The sequence below is a fragment of the Phoca vitulina genome, unplaced genomic scaffold (genome assembly GCF_004348235.1).
Source record: "Phoca vitulina isolate PV1807 unplaced genomic scaffold, GSC_HSeal_1.0 scaffold6, whole genome shotgun sequence".
Classification (NCBI taxonomy): Eukaryota; Metazoa; Chordata; class Mammalia; order Carnivora; family Phocidae; genus Phoca; species Phoca vitulina.
In genome coordinates this window covers 45,209,688-45,226,993 of record NW_022589709.1, presented here as the reverse complement: position 1 = coordinate 45,226,993, position 17,306 = coordinate 45,209,688, and the positions used below count along the sequence as shown (strand labels likewise).

General features: G+C 37.8%; 1 protein-coding gene across 1 annotated transcript in view; it reads right to left on the bottom strand.

The window, feature by feature from the left end:
- Nucleotides 1–16,777, bottom strand: part of HAPLN1 (hyaluronan and proteoglycan link protein 1) — a 72,778-nt gene extending 56,001 nt beyond the window's left edge. Inside the window, exon 1 of the mRNA XM_032404043.1 lies at nt 16,681–16,777. The gene's annotated coding sequence lies outside the window, so the exon portion shown is untranslated. The remainder of the gene's footprint in view (nt 1–16,680) is intronic.
- Nucleotides 16,778–17,306: the final 529 nt, after the last annotated feature.

The window sequence follows — 17,306 nt, the reverse complement described above, 5'->3', positions numbered from 1 at the left end:
TTCAAGGTTCATCCATTCTGTAACATATATAAGTACATCATTTTTTTCATAGTCCTTTGCATGAATATATCACATTTGCTTATATTTGCAGTTGGTGAATATTAGGGTTATTTTTTCACCTTTTGCCTTTGATGAATAATGCTGATATGAACTAGTAATGGAATTGCTCTTCACCCGTTTTACACTCCCACAAACAATGCACGAGGGTTACAATTTCTCCATGTCCTCACCAAGAATGTTTTAATTAAACAAATTATTGTGTGTCTTTTTAATTATAGCCATGCTAGTGGGTGTGAAGTGGCATCTCATTTTGTTTTTTGCTTTTCTTTTTTTAAAGATTTCATTTATTTATTTGAGAGAAAGTGTGCATGCATGGGGGGAGGGGCAGGGGGGAGGGAGAGGAAGAGGAAGAGGGAAAGAATCCCAAGCAGACTCCACACTGAGCCCTCCCGACATGGGACTGACCCTGAGATCATGACCTGAGCTGAAATCAAGAGTCGGCCACCCAACGGACTGAACCTCCAGGTACCCCTCATTTTGGTTTTTATTTGCGATTTCCCAGTGATTAATGATGTTGAGCAACTTTTCATTTGTTTATTGCTCAGTTGTTTTCATTTGTTTATTGCTCATTCTCTTCTTGGGAGAAATGTCTATTCAAATTCTTTGCCCATTTTTAAATTAAGTTGTCTTTCTATTGTTGAGTTGTAAGTGTTCTTTATATATTTTAGGTACCACTTAATAGATACATGATTTGCAAATATTTCTTCCAATCCATCTTCCAATCTTTTCTTTTTCTTGACATTGTCCTTTGGAGCACAAAGGTTTTCAATTTTGATTAAGCCATATTTATCTGTTTTTTCTTTGTTTGCTTGTGCTTTTACTGTCCTATCTCGGAAACCATTATCTAACCCAAGGTCATGAATATCCATTTCTCTGTTTTCTTCTATGAATTTTGTAGTTTTAGCTCTTACATTTAGGTGTTTGATCTATATAATTAATTTTGTGTATGGTATGAGGTAGAGGTCCAACTTAATTCTTCTGTATGTGGCTATTTAGTTGTCTCAGTGTCATTTGTTGAAAAGAGTATACTTCCTCCATTGAATTGTCTTGGCAGTCTTGTTGAAACTATGCTATTGATTTTTAAAAACTTTTTGCATATTAAGGTACTGCTCCTTTTGTCTTCAATGCGTATTGAAAACATTTTCCCTTCATTTTGATTTATAGTGTTTTTTATGAATAGAATTACAAGCATTTATGTTAACTAAATATATTTCAATGATTTGTTCTGTCACTATTGGCCAAATATTCACTTATATGTCCCCTAGTAGTAGTTTATGAAAATAATATAAATAGCTATCAACTTTTTATTATTTTATAATAATAAAATACATGTATTTTCTTGGTAGATTCTCAGAACTACAAACACTATGAGGCAAATACTATCAATCATTCTATTTTAAAATGGATAATGAAGCTCAAGGCTTGAATAATTTGCACAAGGCACGCAGCGGCTAGTACATGGTAAAATCTGAGTTGGGATTTAAATGCAGGTCTACCTGAATCCATAGGACAAGTCCTAAAACAACTGAAATAACTTAAACTGGAGCTTCATCAGCATGGATATAAAAGTTTCCCCCAACTATTCTAACTTTTCTAATCTACAATGTTCAATTTTATTTATATTCTATTTTAGTACAGAATATCCTATTTCAATTTTTAAAAACAAGTTAAATAAATTAATTTCCATGTAACATATTGGATAAGAAAAATCAAATTCACTGTTGTGTGTAAGTTATCAATAAATGATCAAAAAATAGAATGCTAAGTCAGTGAAATGTAAACTTTGTCAGAATATATAAAATAGAGTTGAGGTTTTCAAATATACAGTTCAAGTTGTAAATTATCAAGGCCCAGGATGCTGTTGTTTTACTTCAAAGAGAAATCCTATGGGCTGTGTAGAAAGAACCATGATAGAACCAAACAAATGTAAAATATTCAGTACGATGTAGCTTACCATCAATAAACTACTGACAAGAGTTTTTTTTATTTGTTTGGTTTTTGGGTTTTGGGTTTTTTGGTAGAATTTATCCCTTCTTTCCTCCATCTCCTTCCATACTGCCCCTTAAAATAAGCTTCCAATCCCTGTTACACTTTGTATCTCATTCAACAAGCAAAGGATGTATAGCCTCCAAATGCAAAGATCTGGCCTTACACATAAAGATACAGTTTGTTTTCATCTCCCTTCCCTTTTCAATTTGCTATTCAACCAGTTAGTAACCGGCCAAGAGCAGAGAATCATGAAGATTTTTTTTTTTTTAATCAGATGTGTCCAAAATATTTTAGGTGACTTTATATGATGATTACTGTCATTAGGGTAACTTATACGTAGCCTGCTCATGCTGAATGATACTCCTCTGGTCTGGTTGTCCTTAAGGAGTAAGTCTGTAGTTCAAATTGTAAATTATCAGGGCCCAGCATGCCTTTGTTTTACTTCAAGAGAAATGCTATGGGCTGTGTAGAAAGTTGCTCTGCTCCAGAACAGTCTTCCTTAATCAAAGGATTGTAAGCATTACACAGAGCACGAATGCAATTATATCAAAATCTCAACTTCACAGGCAGTCAATACACTGTAAGACATTTTGTGTATATGCTTAAATAATTTTCAATTGTATATCAGGGCACAGATGAAGGGAAATGTTTCTACATTGTCCATTCAAACTTGAATTTCCTGTAGTGTTCACCCATGCACCAAAAATTTCGATTTACAATTCATGAGAACATTCTGATACATAAATGTATAAACAAAAAAAGAACTGATTCCTGATATATTTAATAGTAAATCAATCCTGTTCCATAGTTTAGGATAATAGGCTTAATCAACAACCAATTAAAATGTTAATAATAACAGGAGTATAATTCAAGTTATACTTTTACTTTAACATTAGGAGCAGAATGCTGGCATTCCTTCTGTTGGTAGGTCACAACACATGCTTTATTTAAAACTACACTTCTTGGGGTGCCTGGGTGGCTCACTTACTTAGCATCTGACTCTTGATTTGGCTCAGGTCATGATCTCAGTGTCTTGAGATCAAGCCCCGTGTAGGGCTCTGCACTGGGGGTGGAGCCTGCTTAAGAGTCTCTTTCTCCCTCTCCCTCTGCCCTCCTCTCTACATAAACAAACAAACAAACAAACAAACCCAGGAGTTTTAAAAAGTGGGAACCCTGGCATTCTAGGTACTGCAGATGTCTCATCCTTGAATGACCTTCTCCCCTCCTATCAGTTTGAGGTGGCAATTTCTGGCCTAGAGAAAAGCCATGGAATAATAGTTAACTAGGAGTCATAGATTGTTTACTTCTTATCCTTAGCATGGATATTTTCATGCTGGGGCAGGCAAAGAGGGATGAGGGGAGACAGTGCATTTTTTCACAGGATGTATAGTAATGCAAATTAAGATCACATTTTGCTTTTTACCAATCATAGTAAATCGGTATTTCCCTTTAATGTTTAGATCTCAAAGTCTTTGAACTATTTTGGTTTACCTTTGGGGAATTAATGCCCTACCACTAATGGTAACTATTAGACCAAGCTACATGTCAACTTTTGATATAACCTAGCATTTCATGGATGCAGATATTTAAATGATGATGCATTGCTCTTCTCCTTCTACCTGAAGATTAATTTGAAATAGTAACAATATGTAATGAGATAAAATCACAGTAAAGGAGTGCAGAAGATCAATGCCTTCTATTTTGACAATAAAGGTTTTCAACTCTGCGTTGACATTTATTTTCCATTTCTCTGATGTACCAGATATTTGTTTAATAAAAGGAGACCTTTCCAGTGACAAGGACATTATCTTTTTCATTTCTATAATTCTGTGAGCGCTATCAATCAGGAGGTTTGCTTTCAAGTCATGTTAATATAAATTAGGTTTTTCCTTTTAGTCATAGAGTTTCAAGACTCAAAGCCTGTACGTGGGCTGTAAAGCTAAAACTAAGAGTAATTGCAATATGACTTGGAAGCTAGAAGAAATAAAATAATCTGCAGGGTTTGGAATGATGTGCCCCAAGTAACAAACTTTTACAGAACAAAACCTACTGTTTTACATTTAGAAGTAAATTGCCCAAATATGAACTAGGAAGATAGTGAACTTATTCAAGGTAGCTTCACAGGACAAAACTAGAACAAATGGATGAGGGTTAAGGAAGTCCATTTTGCACAATGTCAGGAAGAACTTTTTGGTAAGTCCTCTAAAAGTGAAATGAGTTGCCCTGTGAAAGACCTAGTGCTTTCGGCCACTGCAGGGGTTGAAGCAGATCAACAGATTTCACACAAGGGATTCCTGCAGTGGGTGGAACGCTGGAACAGATCAGGTCCTTTGAACTCTGATTCATATCTAACCTTTGAGGTCAAAACTCTTAAGGACATCAGGTGGATAAAACGATCTACTAACAAGGAGACTTCAAATTAGTGAAAGATGTGTCAACAATTAATTACAGCATGAATACATAGAAAGGTGTGCTAAGTAGAGTAATGGTGGTGCAGATAAAATATTAAGAGGAAACTGAGAAAAAAGTGACTTATTTCGGGGAGCAGTACAATGTAAGGGTGCCTGGAGGAAGTGTTTTCTATTAATGATCCTGGCAGGAGCCACAGTTCAGGTGGGAGGGATCAAGTGTGAGGGATTCCTCCTGAGAGAAGTGAATGAGCAAAGAATTAGAGTAGAACTGCGTGAATGTTTGGAGAGAGAGGAGAGATAATCTGGAGACCCGAATTATCATCATCTTTGTGATAAATTTGCATTTACTTTAGCTACCAAGACCTGCCTTTCGGTGCCTTAAACAAATAATTATAGCATTGTAAAATATCCTATATAAATCCTAAACTTTGCAATCATTACATTGACTTCCTCTTTGTAATTCAAAGTAACATTCGATAGTGATAAAGTTACAAAGTTAGGAAGCTTCCCTCACATGGAAAAAAAAAAAAAGAAAGAAATGATGTTTTAAGTCATATACTTAGTTCAAGTTTGCTCACAAGATCCATTGGGTCTGTGATTCAGTTCAAGTAACTGTAAAATGCACGTGGCAGTTTGTGTTTAGCATGACTCTGTTTATTGAGTTCCATCCTTCAGTTATTCTCTGGAGAATTTTTTCTGGTTAACTGGGGTCTGCACTTTCCACTTCTTCAACAACGGGGTATCCCAGATAATCAAAAGAAATACATAGGTAACATGAGATAGTGATACAGATGGATATGAACCTCCCAAACTTGTCCAGAATTTTTCCTTGACAGCAGTAGGACAGTACAACATCTGAAAACACACTGCGGGAACTGAGTCACCACAGAAATGGATCAGTCCAGCTCCTTCAGGCAATGAGGGACACTGATAGCCCTGTGCGCCTGAAGATTCTGCTCTTTCAGAGAAAGTAGGCCAAGCAGGTAGAGCTACCCAGAGTACAGGCAAGCCCACCTGCTGACTTTGGGCATTTTCTAATGGGGAAAGAAAAGCAAGATTTCCAACTGGCTAATTTTGCTACCTGTTCATCTACTTGAAGTCTTTTGTTGCCGGACACTATTGATAGTCTCTCTTTGTTTTTGTCAGCAGTTTTTCTCTGCCATGCCTGGGTGTAGGTGTTTCATTTTTATTTTGGTATTTATCCTGTTGTGGCTTTGGAGTGCTTGAATCTGTGACACGGACAGTCACAGCTATTATTTCTAAAAAATTGTTTCTGCCCCATTTGCTCTTTCTCCTTCAGGGATGGCGATGTCTGTATCCCATAGACCTTTTACTCCTCTCTCCCTGTGCGCCCCGCACCCCAAGCCCCAGTACCTTCTTCCCTTTTCCTCTTAGGTCTCAGTCCGCTTTTTGTTGTTGTTGTTGTTGTTGTTGTTGCTTTTCAGACCAGTTTTCCATTTACTAATTATCTCTTCATTGTGTCTCAACTTTTTATAAACTCATGTATTGAGTTCTTAATTTTAGTTTTTACAATTTCCTAGTTTTAGAATTTCCATTTAAATCCCCCTTTTTTTTTGGTAGTTTCCAGTTCTTTGGTAAGAATCTCTTCAAGTCTAATTTCTTAAACATATTACTCACATAAAATCTGTACCTGGTAACTTTGATATTTAGATCTCCTATTGGTCTGTTTCTATTTTCTGTTTTACTATCTTGATTTTTTTGTCTGTTTGTGTGTTTGTTTTGGTCCTTTTGGTCCTATCAGCTGGTATGCTGGATAATTTTAGATGAGGGGAGATGAAACTGGAAAGGTAAGCTAGAGCTGGTCACTGAGAACCTTGTAAATGATATTAAATAATTTGAACTTAATTTTCACAGCAATAGATAAGTGTTGAAGGGCTTAAGCAGACAACTGTTTTCAGATTTATACTTGAAAAACATTACTCTAGCTTCAGTGTGGGGGAATGCAATAGAAAGAAAGAAGATGGGAGGGCAGAAACCAGTTGGTAAGGTTTGCAGGAATTCAGGCAAGAGAGGATGGTCACAGAGGGTAAGGTTTATGCTAGTGGAGATAGAAAAGGATGTATATATATTCAAGAGATACTTATGGGATACAGTCGACATGGTGACACCCTTCTTTCTGGTTTTGGAAATAGAGCGGAGAGGAAATGGTGTCATTTACTACACTAGATAAAATTGGGAGCAGTTCAAATTTAGGAGAAAGAAAACATACTGAAAACAAATCATTGGTGACCCCAATGAGGAGCGTTCCATTGGAGTAGTTGCGGGAGAAAGCACATTGCTGTGAGTTGAGGAGGGGATGGGGTGAAGAGGTAGAGAGTGAGCATAGGTAATTCATGAAGTGTGGCTTTGATGGGAAGGAGAAAGATTGGTAGATAGAATGTATGTGAGATTAGGGAGAATTATATATTTTCAAGACAAAAAGATATGACCGTGATTAAGTGCCATTAGGAAGAAATAACCAGAGTGGGAGAGGTTGAAGATGTAAGAGAGAAAAAGCTTAATTAATAGGGACTCTCTCTGAGAAGACTGGGGGACATGGGATCTAGAGTTCAGGGTATAATGTCTGCCTTAGACTCTTAGAGGTAAAGGATACCTTTTTCTCCTAATAGAAGGGAAAAAAGAATATATGGGGGTGCTGGTGGTCAAGGACTAGTTTTGGTGGCAGGACAGTGACAGAGTTCTTTCTAGGTGGCTTCTATTTTCAGGGAGGCTTGGACATCTGCTACAGGGGGTTCAAGAAACAAAACTTCCAAGAAATATAGTAGAATTGCCACACAGCATTACAGATCCAGTTGAAGTGAGATACAATGGTCATACAGTGACCCCAGTCTGCAGGGTGGTTATGGGTTTTTCCTAGCAGTTCCCAGCAATTTGGAGCAAGTATGGAAGAAGTGGGGCAGTTAGATTTTCCTGAAAAAGGATTTTGGGTTGGTGGGTTCATCTGCTGACAACAGGACCAAGACAGTGAGAATGTTGGCAAGCTGATGGGCAGTGGAGGAGAATGTGAAAGTAAAAGGGAGCAAACAGGTAGAAGGAAGAGAGGAAGTCTGGGATGGAGGTTCCAGGTCATTTTGGTGGACCAGTAGTCCAGAAATCCAAGTATTCTAGTTTGGATGACTGGGACTATGATGATTTTTAACTTACATATAAGACAATCAGTTTGCTTGAGAGAGTCTTGGTCTATATCACTTTGCTGGAATAATTAGTAAGGCACCCCATTTCATTTTCAAAGTGTTCTAGTTTAGCTCATAAATTATATGGCCTTGGTATCTATGTAGAGATGGCATGGACCAGGCTTGGTATACAGGATATAATGATTTCAATTTTGGACATGTTAAATTCAAGTAGCTTATGGGAAATTCAGGTTGAAAGGTCAAGTGAACTTAATATACATGCAGATACAACCAAAATTCAGTCATAAAACATTAAACAGTACTAAATGATTTATAATTTATTATCTTAAGAATCATTTATTAATTTGTAGACAATACATTAAACTTCTAGAAAATATGTGCATTAAATACTTGAGAGCCCTTTCTAAGTATAACATGTACGGCATTCTTTGGTAAAATGAAAAATATTAATCACCTGAGGAATAATTTTAGCATTGACCAAACGGTCAAGCTGGGAAAACAGGTTAATGGACTGGTGAAGTTGGATCATACCTCAACACATCACAAGGTGGCAGCACAACTACAGTCGGACGTAATTAACAAGGGAAAAGACCCCTTTCAGGTATTTCTGCAGTTAGAATACTTGGGAGTTTATACCCATTGTACATGTATGTATGAATGGAGGCTTTTTCATTTAAAAATGATTGCTTGTTTTATTATCATTACCAACTTGAAAAAGTGAATATTAAAAAGTTTAATTTTTTAAAGTACATTATTTTAACACATTTTAGATAGACTGAAACACATGATCACTAATATACCTTTATGTCATTCTTAATACAGCCCTTAGTGTACAGGCTATATATATATATAAAACACCATCATTATAAATGTTTGATACATTTGCACTGAATGGTATATCATAGTTAATTTTATTTCGATTATCTTTTCAATACATTTAACTTGTGAAGATAGATTCAGTAACTTCATTTGTTGACTTTAGAAGGAGAGTGTTCAGAAGTTTCATGGGGAAATTCTTGTTTGCCATATTCTAGTAACAGTAACTTCAAGTGTAGGGTAGTGTTATCTAATTTAGCCAATAAAAAATACAGGACACCCAGCTAAATTTGAACTTCAGATGAACAACAAATAATCTCATTAGCATAAGTATGTACCATGAAATATTTGAGACATACTTATACTAAACATCATTCAATTATCCTTTGGATTTTATACGGCGGTTGTAGTATGGAGGGCGGAGGGAAGGAGAAGAATTGGGGGAAAAAAAGCCAGTTGCTGGGAAAACCAGAGAAATTCAGGATTCTGGGCTCCAAATCTGCTCTAAGATTAGGAGGTCTTCAAGATCAAGGAACTAGGAAAAGAATTATAAATGGACCTGAGCTAGGCTGCATTCTGTGGTGAACTCATTTGTATGCTAAGCTAAACAACATGGGCTAAAGTTAATCAAGTACTCTGGTGAATTACCATCTACACCACACATTGATTACTGATTTTTAAACAACAAAATGCAACAACATATATTTAAAGCTAGCTCAGTATTGGACAAAATTGAATAAATAACTACAATTCAGACATTTTGGGGTCTTACCCAGGTTCAGAGTTATCATTATGAAAATCTGTCTTTAGAGTATCAAGGCTCAGAAATGCCATTTTAATTTCATTTAATTCAACAAACATGTCCGGCACCTTCTATATGCAGAGGACTAAGACTCTGAGATATAAAGATTAATAACACTGATGTTATCCAACTCAGTGGACATGTATAGTTGATAAAATACAAGTTAAGATCATGCACAAACAATGGCAAAAGTCATTTTTATCAATTTTTTTCTTGTGTTTCAGTTCACAGTCAGCTGTTTTCCCCTTTGCTTTTTCCTAGGTGATCTCCTTCTCTCTTCTGTATGATTATCAACTACCATTTTAGTACCAAAGACTTCCAAATCTCTATTTTCAGCCACAACTTCTCCCCTGCGCTGAAGATATATACATTCAACTCACATGGGTTCTTGGATGTCCCATTGTTCTTCCTAAATTAGATTCACCATATTCTCCCAGAAACTTTTATTCTTCCTTCATTCTTTTGTTTGTTTGTTAAAAGATTTTATTTATTTATTTATTTGACAGAGAGAGACACAGTGAGAGAGGGAACACAAGCAGGGGGAGTGGGAGAGGGAGAAGCAGGCCTCCTGCTGAGCAGGGAGCCCGATGCGGGGCTCAATCCCAGGGGATCATGGGATCATGACCTGAGCTGAAGGCAGACGCTTAACGACTGAGCTTAATCTTAGTCTGTCACATCTCTCTTTGTGTTATCGTCTGCCCTGGAAACAGTCACACTATCCTTGACTTCTCTCTTCCATCCAATAAATGCATCCTTATTAGATCATGCCTACACTGGTCCAAGGCCTCTCTCAACTCATTTCCAGACTCTAGTCTTGCTTTCCTTAAATTTAGAGATTTATTGAAATTATCAATTAATTCTATTTACATTATTCATTTTATACCAATTATATTATTTAAATCTGGGAAGATTTTATGCATTTAACAACACTGAAAGATCAGAAGACTAAAAAGGAAACAGAGGCTGAGTCGGGGAATGGCCTGAAGTTGGGAAGTGTTCCGACATCTGGAATATAGGCACTTGGAAATAAAAGGCCGGGAGACCCCGAAAGCCCCACATTCTGCCCTGTACTGGGCACTGACAACAACAGTAAGCATTGGCAGGGCACCTACTGAATTTCTGCATCTAGATCTCCCAGCTAGGTGAAGAATGCAGACCAATGATCCTTCTACTTTAGGCCACAGGAAGAAGGGGAAGGAAAGTCTCTAAATCTGGGTTATCAGTCCTGGCATTTTAAAATGTGGTGAGCACATCTTCATATAAGAACAGATCAGTATCTTACAGGAGTATCAAACTATGGTGGCATAATCAAAGGAATGTAATCAATGAGAACATAAATCTGAAACAACTAATAAGATATGGCTATCATTATGCTATATGTTAATTAAACAAAAAATGGGAAGGAATTAACACAAATGACTCTGATTAGCTTTCTTTATATAAAGGCAAAGCAGATCTTCATTTTTTCCCCCCGTAGTTAGTTTTCCAGAATCTATAATCAACATCAATGTCAAAATTTCTCTGTAACCAATTGTAGTGAAGTACCTTTCATATTTTAAAAGATGTTGACTTTGACCCATATTTTCAACATGGTGGCTAATTCCTATGCTTACCCCAAGCATATTTCGTCTTCTTCCCTTAGCCCCTTTACTTAGAGGAGTCCTCGGACCAAATATTCCCTCCCTCTAGACCTGGACATTTAGGGTGTTCCAAGGGCTCAAATGGTAGAACATAAGAAGCTCTAGGTGCTTTACCTGTCCAGGGGCAGTGACCCAAGCATGGCGATGAAGGGCTGAGAGGACTTGAGAGCAGGTTTTGGCAAAGTAAACGGAAGGGTTCAAAGGGATGGGCTTTGGAGGCTCCTCCAGGTGGGAGAGGGGACACTTGGTCTGGGCACAGCTCTGGGGAGAGGGTGAAAGGACAGGTTAATCAGGCTCAGCTAAAAGGAGCCAATCATTAACAGGACTCAAGATCCTTCAAGTTTCTAGAAACGGGCCTTGAGGGAGTCCCTGTAGCCTCACATATGGAGTGGGGTAACTGAGAGATTGAAGACCATGGAGGACTAAATCAGCTTAATTACACCCTTTGGTGTAAGGATAGGAAGGCCCCCGAATGTTTGAAATTCTTTTCACAGAAAACAAAACATTTACTTTAGAGACATAAAAGGCTTGAAATGTAAATGCATGAGTGAAACTCATTCACACTGAAGTGTAATCAGTCAGTCAAGAAATCAATAAACCAGAGAAGTATCAGATCCTCTGGGGTGGGGGTAGAGAGCAGGAGTCTCACTTTATGAGATAGAGGCAGGGGGGGAAAGTTTGGATAAAGGCAAAGAAAAGAGACCCAGGAGACTATGAAGACAAACTTCACCTACGTGGCAAATTTTACTAGTGATTCATGATGTGCATCCATCTGTCTTCCCCACCAGCTTGTGAATTCCTTGAGCCAATTACTCTGCAACACCTAGCATGGTGTCTGGTGCAAATGGTAAGCACTAAATCATTCTGTGTTCAATCTGAATTTTAGATGCAAACTGGCAGACAGCAACTGTGTGCAAATGAGTTTTTGCTTTTCCTGTCCATCCAAGCAGACAGATTATTGGAAGCCTCACCCTCCTGGAGGTCTGCAGAGCCACCCTCCCAGGCCCATCTGCGCCCACACAACCAAAAACCGAAGTTCTTATCCACTCAGCTAGATAGCAAACACAGAACATGATTTTAAAGATGCATACTCAAAATTCTCTTAATACAAAAACTATGAGGCTAGAACTTTCTGCGTGTTTCTGTTACTCCATGTACCTCAGGATCTTGCAGTGTTTTAGATTCATTATCAGTCAATTTTGACTTTCTGAATTTTTTAGAATGAATTTTCATGGTATAAAGTGAGGGTCCCAGCACATAGCGCTAGCACAGTGCCTGGTAAATAGCAAGGATTTAATACATTTTTGTTGAATGAACAAATGAGTGCATGAATGATCAAATGAGGTGATCTCCAAATCGAAATAAGAGAGTCAAAATGAGAAAACTTCACACGGTATAGGTGGAAACTGATCCAAGATATCATCCACGAAACTTTCGGGAAAGTTTAGGAAAATCCAGATTTACCATAAAAATAATTTGAATGTTATTTAACTTAATTGGATTTTATTTAGTACAGTAAATGTAACTGGAGTATCGTAATTGGAATTTAGGAACAAATCAAGTGATTTGTGTTCTTTCTGGGTTAAGGTAGGTTGGACAAAAGGGGAAATTTCTGTTGCCCTTACAAGTTTGAGAACCACTCCCTGAACAGTATGTAGTCAGTGTTCTGTGACTTTCATTTTGCGAGTTTGTTTTGCTTGTTTTTGTTTTGCCTTGTTTTGCAAATAGCCCCCTGGCCTTCTATTATTGCCCCCCCCACCCCCCACATCTCAGGCGTCACTCTCTCACTCCCCTGTTAAACTATAAAACAATGAATAGAAGCTCAAAATAGTTCAGCACCGTTTGCTATTTTAAACAAATCCTGGCTGGATCTGCATGTGGCTAAGAACTCTGCACCACGAGCAGCCCCCTCCGGGTCCCCATCACTGGGAGAAGCCATCAGGTGGACCCACTCTGTATGATATCACCGGGAACCCAGTAGCAGCAGACCATTTCGGAGAGCTTGGCGGGTTCTCGCTCACAAACTTGTTCTTGTCTAGTATCACTAAGCCATCTGAAACCATGAATGACACATTTCCAATCCATGTCTAAAGTTCTGCTTTCACGGCCTCTGACTTTTAGGTCCTGGAAGTACAAGTATGGGATTCGTTCTAAATCATGAGGATGGTCCGATGAAATTGTTAACAGAATGGTTTGTTTCTGGTGGATAACAACTTATTGGAAATAAGAATTAAGATAATATGCTTTCTTTTACAGGATTGATAGTGTTTCCAGCCACCGCCTCTGATCGACTCAGGCTATAATTTTGTGGCATTAATGAAAAAGGACTTAATGAGAGGCTTTCCTTCTTTCCCCATGTAGGTCTCACTGCCATACACAAAACCAAAGTCCCCTAACTAGGAAGCTTCCATTCCACACCAGCAGGCCCAACTGGTTTTATGGATTACACCACTAGAGCTCACTCAGCAAGTAACACATTAATCATTTTTTTTTCTTACCAAGGCATTTTACCTTCCAATGTGAATTTCAGAACTTGTCTTGATCAATGCTGATGTGCTGAACACTGTTGCCATTAAGTCATAGATCTTGCAAAAAGCCACTTGGAATAATAATTCACATACCTCCTGGAGAAAAGTTTTTCAAAATTCTCAGTGCAATATTCTGATGGATTAATCTATGATATCCTGATGCTTCTTTCAAACAGTGGCTTTCCTTCTAATAGTTCTTTTCTAGGATTTTTTTCCTATCACGTCAATTTAGTGAAAGCGGTGTTCCTACTTCAAAGCTGTATACGAACCACAGATATTGAAGTTGTTCTCCATGCTAATTTTTAGGGTTTGAGGGCGATACCTCTAGGACCCCAAACAAATTTTACTACTATCCTTTTACATTTAATGAAAATATATCTAGAGAAGGTGCAATATGTGCAAGTATCTGTGTGCTAGCCTTTTAAGCTAGTAATTATTTACCCATTTACCCTCAGCAACACTGAACTTTACAGAAGTGTGTTTCCATAGGAGAAACAGTGATTCAAGATTCAAAGTCTCCCCATCCTTTCTTGAACTAGGTCATGACATCTCTGTAAAAAAAACACATTCTCTATTAGAAGCGAGTCACAGTTATTAAACTATATCCTCATGGAGGCAGAAAGTTGATGGTAAATTACCCAGGAAAGAGTAAACTGATTTTAAATGCAACCACCAGGAATTTAATCAACAGTTAAATGGCGCCTTGATTTTTAAATTATATAAAAGACACTTGCTATATTTTCTACTGTGAGCACCTACCCCAACGTCTGCCATGCAGTTAGTGTTCAATGTCAACAGAATGGAAGTCTCAGAAGTTTTTAGTGAGAGGCTGGTGAGAAAGCCTTCTTCAACTCAACCACTAGGTGGCACACAGGGACCGTACTTCACACACTGAACCATCACAGACCCTACCTTTCATGGTGTAAATAAAGAGCTGCATTATTAATTTATGCCATCACGTCCACTTTACACCTAATACTTGTTTAACCAGCTCTTTCCTCTAATTCTCCTTAAACACTATTGATTAAAATCCTAAGTATATTCAGGTTTCATCCCTCCCCATTTTCCTCCAACAATATTTTGTCACCTTTAAATAACAGACTAAGTACATTTAAATAACACAGACCAAGTACCATGGTTACTAATAATGAATCCAGGATGTTGGAAAATTAACTAAAGGCAACAGAAGACTCTGATGTAAAAGTTATTTTCAAATTTGCTTTGCATTTTGTTGGAATTTTAATTGGTGGAATACCATTATCTTAAAAAAGTAATCTGGAAAATAAAACATGCATGGGAAACAAGCAAAAGGAAATGAAAAGAAAACCAGCACTAGTGTTTTCTGGAAAAGGGAGTTATTTCCTGAAAAAGGATTCGTGTTCATTTTTCCAGAAACTAAGTACAGTTCTACCTTTAGATTTAAAGGCTTCTTCAACTCTTCAGAAAATACCAGTATTCTGCAACCAAGATGTTAAAAGGTAGGACTTCGGTAAACCATCTACTTATAAAGTATCTTTCTGTATATTCTGCCAAATGTATTTATCCTGGATGTGTTACTTGCTCCCAAAGGAAGGAAGAGGAAGTGAAACCACTAGGGATATAATGAATTGATTCTTCTCTGTGAAAGTCTCTTCAGTACTTCTAAATTACAGTGTCAGTCATTCCTCTGAGAGACAGGGCCTGCTGACAATAAATAAATGGCTTGCTTTATAAGAACATGATGGTCTTCTCTTTTTTGTTTCTCATAGAAAGCTCAGACCCCCAGGACACTTCTGGAACACTGGCCTCTGGGTACATTCTCCCTGGGGACCAGCGATCTTTTGAGGTTGTTGGTTTTCTCTCGCTCATTTAATTAAGTTTAAGGCAAATTACTTCTGCTTATCTAGTTTTCCCATTTTAAAAGCTGTTTCCAATTTTGTGAAGAGGTCACCAAAAATGTAACATCATTCTCTCAGCTTAAACAATTAAATTATTGAGAACAGATAACCCCCAAATGACTAAAGACTAATAAATGCTCAATAGACCTCTGGCACACATTCTAGTTTACTGAATGGAATCGAAAACTTCTTTATTAGTAGAAGTAAATGGAACTGAAGTTAAACACTGATGTAAGAATTATCACATTAAAAGTTATCCAGAGAGAACTACTATGATACATTTCTGATAGAACAATGTTCCTATTTTATGATTCCATTGAAATATTGAAGTCATGGGAGTGTGTATAAAATTACTGCAATGTAGTACCCTGAAATAATCAAATAGAATGATTACCAGAAACTACATTTGTAATGAATAAATATTACATTTCACTTAGAAATTAATTCACAGGCTTTATTTCTTAAAAACCGTTAACTTCCAAGATGCCAGCCAGTATGTTTGATTTTATGACATCACGTTGGAACATGTACAAGAACACTTTCCACCCTAAAAATTCCCAAATGTACTGGCCACTCGGTGTGTTTTTCCAGTGATAAATGAAAATAAAATAACTTATTTTCAAAATAATAAACCATCTCATTTTGAACACAACAGTCAAATTCAGTGGAAGAAAACAACTTCATTTAAGACCCAGAATGTTCAGATTTGCTTAGAGTGGTGAACAGTCTCAACACGTAAATCCTTTAAGCAACTTTTAATGGTAATCTTAACAACTATGATTTTAAAATATTTTTCAGTACCTTAAAATTAATTATCAAATCATTCAATGTATGAAGCACGTCATAACTCTATGATCTTAATTTCACAATTAACTGGAGCAGCAGGGACCAAAATTGGTAACATCTCAAAGTATCAATCTAACAGGTATTTCCTATGATTACAGTAACTTTCTTTTCCACACAAACCTATATATTCCCTAAAACAAAACTCTAAAATCTGGAATGGACATTCCCATTCCTCAGCATTTCCTTCAACCTATACTATCGTTTTTTTTTTTTTAATCTCAGGTGCTATGAAAATGCTTGTTGAGACACAGATGGAAAAGCCACCGCTTGGAAACCACGCGCCTACCAGATTTATAGTAACAGGAGGAAAAGCCAGGATACTAGAGTTAATCCTTACCCCAATCTAGACTGAACTTTTTTATTGCAATCCACTATTTTATCTGACAATATGACTCTTTAAAAAAAAATTGAGATGTCATGTTAAACTCAGAAGAAAATGAAAGAAAATAAGAAAATCTGTTTTAATGTATATATACATCATAATATGTATTGCTCTCTGAAATCTTCAAGGCACTAATGTTTGAGAGGAAGAGTGAAAATTTTATGGAAGTTTTACCTTGTCCTGAAATCCAGAAGTTCAGATGCTCTCAAGTCCTGCTGAGGTTGGAGCCTGGAGATCAAGTGAAGCTAGGGCTCTTTCTCCTCACCTTAAGTTTGTCTCTGGGCAAGTGTGTGTGTGTGTGTGCATGCGCGCGCGCGTGTGTGTGTGTGTGCGTGTGTGTGTGTGTGTGTGCGCGCAGAATGTCTCTTTGTGGCGCTGGATGGCAGAGGTCCTGGTCCTGGGAAGAAGGAGGCACTTTCTCACCAAGAGCAGAAGAAAAGCAAAGCGTCACCAGCAAAGTTCTCCTCCCAGATCCCCTAATTACAGCCTAACGTGCACTTCATGCAAACTTCAGGGAGGAAGGGAGGGGCAGCTCTGTGCCCAGATCTTGTGAAACAGCCGCTTCTTAGACGACTTTCCACTCTGCTCAGACCCCGGAGTATCCCGCTCAGGGCTTGGGGAAAGCAGCTACAGCCAGAAGCCCCCACCCACACCACACCTCCTGCAGCCTCACCACTCCGGGGTCTGTACAGAGAGGCTGGGGCAAGGGGTCGGGAGAATGAGCTATGGGGCAGCGGTGTGAGGCAGAAACGCCAGGACAGTACATTTTCGCTTTGATTTTTAGCCTCGGTTAAAAGGAA